The sequence below is a fragment of the Ovis aries genome, chromosome 15 (assembly GCF_016772045.2).
Source record: "Ovis aries strain OAR_USU_Benz2616 breed Rambouillet chromosome 15, ARS-UI_Ramb_v3.0, whole genome shotgun sequence".
In the NCBI taxonomy this organism is placed as follows: Eukaryota; Metazoa; Chordata; class Mammalia; order Artiodactyla; family Bovidae; genus Ovis; species Ovis aries.
In genome coordinates, this window is record NC_056068.1 from 71,085,782 (window position 1) to 71,090,111 (window position 4,330).

Here is a 4,330-nt window from a genome sequence, read left to right on the forward strand (position 1 = left end):
GAGAAGTTCCCAAAAACATATGAACTCCAGTTTATCCATCTGTGAAATGAGACACACACTTTAAGTTGTCAGTTCAAGGATAAGAGATAATGCATAGGAAAAAGTCCTGTCATTTTAAAGTTTACAGAAGTGGAAAAAATTGATTACAGATACTAAAAATAACCATGCACTCTTTAATCAAGGATGTTTTGAGAATTTCCTTTAGCTCTTTTAATCTATACCAATCACATCATTTTGTTGTTAACTTACTTTTCAAACATCTACATTTTATTTCCTCACCTATAAATGGTGACTTAAGGGTTAGACTTTATTCCCTTGCATTTTCTTCTGGATGTATTCATAGATGGGAAAGAGTCTACCTGAAAAGCAGTTCTGTCCCGGGATTGGGAAGATCCCCTGGAGAAGGGAATGGCCACTCACTCCAATATTTTTGCCTGGAGAATTCTATGGACAGAGGAACCTGGTGGACTACAGTCAGTGGGGTCACAAAGAGTCAGACATGGCTGAGTGACTAACACTCTCACAGTATATACACAATAAAACTCTTGGGTGCTTTAGGTGGTGGTGGTGAAGTTGCTCAGTCATGTCCAACTCTTTGCGACTCCGTGGACTGTAACCTACCAGGCTTCTCCATCCATGGGATTCTCCAGGCAAGAATACTGGAGTGGATAGCCATTTCCTTCTCCAGGGGATCTTCCCGACCCAGGGATCGAACCCGGGTCTCCTGCATTGGAGGCAGACGCTTTAACCTCTGAGCCACCAGGGACCCCAAATACTTTTTAAAATAAAATTCCTTTGAGACTTTTATTTTCTTTGATAATATGAAAAATGTCACCATCCCTATGGGTTCTTTCAGATTGCACTTCATCTGGTTATTAGTTCAGTTCAGTTCGGTCAATCAGTTGAGTCTGACTCTTTGCAATCCCATGGACTATAGCATGCCAGGCCTCCCTGTCCATCACCAACTCCTAGAGTTTAATCAAATTCATGTCCATTGAGTCAGTGATGCCATCCAACCATCTCATCCTCTGTCATCCCCTTCTCCTGCCTTCAATCTTTCCCAGTATCCGGGTCTTTTCAAATGAGTCGTTCTTCACATCAGGTGGCCAAAGTATTAGAGTTTCAGCTTCAGCATCAGTCCTTCCAATGAATATTCAGGACTGATGTCCTTTAGGATGGACTGGTTGGATCTCCTTGCTGTCCAAGGAACTCTCGAGAGTCTTCTCCAAAACCACAGTTCTAAAGCATCAATTCTTCAGTGCTCAGCTTTCTTTATAGTCCAACTCTCACATCCATACATGGCCACTGGAAAAAACATAGCTTTGATGAGATGGACCTTTGTTGACAAAGTGATGTCTCTGCTTTTTAATATGCAGTCTAGGTTGGTCATAACTTTTCTTTCAAGGAGCATGCATCTTTTAATTTCATGACTGCAGTCACCATCTGCAGTGATTTTAGAGCCAAAAATAAAGTCTGCCACTCTTTCCATTGCTTCCCCACCTATTTGCCATGAAGTGATGGGACCAGATGTCATGATCTTCGTTTTCTGAATGTTGCACTTTAAGCCAATGTTTGCACTCTCTTCTTTCACTTTCATCAAGAGGCTCGTTAGTTCTTCTTCACTTTCTGCTGTAAGGGTGGTGTCATCTGCATATCCGAGGTTATTGATATTTTTCCCAGCAATCTTGATTTCAGCTTGTGCTTCATCCAGTCCAGCATTTCTCATGATGTTTTCTGCATACAAATTAAATAAGCAGGATGACAATATACAGCCTAGATGCATTGCTTTCCCAATTTGGAACCAGTCTGTTGTTCCATGTCCAGTTCTAACTGTTGCTTCTTGACCTACATACAGATTTCTCAGGAGGCAGGTCAGGTGGTCTGGTGTTCCCATCTTTTAAAGCATTTTCCAGTTTGTTGTGATCCACACAGTCAAAGTATTTTGCATAGTCAATAAAGATTTTCTGGAACTCTCTTGCTTTTTCAGTGATCCAACAGATGTTGCCAATTTGATCTCTGGTTCCTCTGCCTTTTCAAAATCCAGCTTGAACATCTGAAAGTTCATGGTTCATATACTGTTGAAGTCTGGCTTGGAGAATTTTGAGCATTACTTTGCTAGCATGTGAGATGAATGCAATCATGCAGTAGTTTGAACATTCTTTGGCATTGCCTTTCTTTGGGATTGGAATGAAAACTGACCTTTTCCAGTCCTGTGACCACTGCTGAGTTTTCTATATTTGCTGGCATATTGAGTGCAGCATATTCACAGCATCATCTTTCATGATTTGAAATAGCTCAACTCTATTTCCACCCATTAAATATTCTTATCCTTTACATACACACACACACACACACACACACACACACACACATATTCTTTTGGAATTGTCAAGTCTCTCTCCCTAATAGCTTTTGACTGACTTGTCTTTGATTTCCAAATGGATAGAGTGGGGTGAAGAAAGAAAAGAAAAGTGTAAGATAAGAGGTAGTAAGTCATAAGTAATATTGACTGAAAAGGAACAGAGGGATTTTCCTTTGCCTTTCAGAGTTGGCTCAAATTTACTTTTGAAACCACTTTCAGGAGGAAATAGATTACAAACACAATTTTCTCAAGAGATCACCCAACTTCTTTTTATCCTCTGTGCTTTTCAAGGAAACACAATAGATGGGTGGGACTTGTGAAACCTAAACCACTTTCCTAAACAGGAGAATGAGTTCAGAAAAGAAGTTTCTGCACTCCTGAAACTCTCCAGTGCCACAAAGATTGCAGCTTTCTGAAGTGGCATTTATTTCATCTTGGGATTTAAACATGCTGTAAAAGAACCACTTCCTGAGTATACTGCCACGTTACACAGAACAGTCCAATGCACATGCAATTGAAGCGAATGAAGTGGAATTTTGGAAAAGATTTACAGGAACAAAACTACACTGGAAGCAAAAATTCTTTGCTCAGAGGCATCTGCATTTGCGCTAAATGGGCTCTAAGATGGACAGTTGTCCTCATTCTTTCCCCCGTCACTCTCTTTTTTCCTGAAATGTCTTTTCATTTATGGGAAAGTGGGATGTTTCTGACCACAGTAACTTGGGGAAAGAAAAGCACTCCTAAGTAAGACACTAGAGTAAATAGACTCTGACAGCATTCTTCCTAAAAACTCAAATCATTTTCTTGGTGACATTTGTCATCATCATGATTGAAAATTTATTCTATGAAATAAATTTATTCTATTGAAAATTTATTTATCCCCTGCCCCGATCAACACAGCCAGAGCAGAATCATACAATGTAGCTTTTCTGATGGAATTTAGAAGAAATGATTCAAATTTTTCTTTTTGAAATTAGAACTAGGTTATTCACTTTCTTTTACCTATCTTTACCAAAAACTATCCGTGTGTGTGTGCTCAATTGTGTCTGATTCTTTTTAACTATTGACTGCAGCCCTCCAGGCTCCTCTGAACATAGGATTTCTCAGATAAGAGTACTGGAGTGGGTGGCCATTTCCTTCTCCCAAAACTATATAAGGTGCACAAAACTGAAGCAAATATTGATGAAAAATCTAAACACAGGTTGAATTCTTGAAAGTGGTATTTTGCCTGCTAGTCAAATGGCCTCTTGCTAGTCTTGTGTGCTTAGCCAATCAGTTGTGTCTGACTCTTTGCGACCTCATGGACTGTAGCCCGCTAGGCTCCTCTGTCCATGGGGTTCTCCAGGCAAGAATACTAGAGTGGGTTGCCATTCCCTTCTCCAGGGTATCTTCCCAACCCAGGGATTAAACCTGGGTATCCTGCAGCTCCTGCATTACAGGCAGATTCTTTACCATCTGAGCCATAGTCTGGCATTAATTTGTACAGTATATACTATAGTATAGACCCTTGGCCAAAACACTTTCTCTTTCTATCCTTAAAATAATGGAGGTCATAAAATTATGAATTCAGAGGTCTTTATTAATGCTTACTCCTTGGAAGGAAAGTTATGACCAACTTAGACAGCATATTCAAAAGCAGAGACATTACTTTGCCAACAAAGGTCTGTCTAGTCAAGGCTATTGTTTTTCCACGGGTCATGTATGGATGTGAGAGTTGGACTGTGAAGAAAGCTGAGTGCCAAAGAATTGATGTTTTTGAACTGTGGTGTTGGAGAAAACTCTTGAGAGTCCCTTGGACTGCAAGGAGATCCAACCAGTCCATCCTAAAGGAGATCAGTCTTGGGTGTTCCTTGGAAGGAATGATGCTAAAGCCAGTACTTTGGCCACCTCATGCAAAGAGTTGACTCACTGGAAAAGACTCTGATGCTTGCGAGGGATTGAGGGCAGGAGGAGAAGGGGACGACAGAG

At 40.5% G+C, this 4,330-nt stretch overlaps 1 non-coding gene across 1 annotated transcript; it reads right to left on the bottom strand.

Moving 5' to 3' along the window:
• Positions 1-694: 694 nt before the first annotated feature.
• Positions 695-766, bottom strand: TRNAW-CCA (transfer RNA tryptophan (anticodon CCA)). The gene has a single exon. It is a non-coding gene; the product is annotated as a tRNA-Trp (tRNA).
• Between the last annotated feature and the right edge of the window lie 3,564 nt (positions 767-4,330).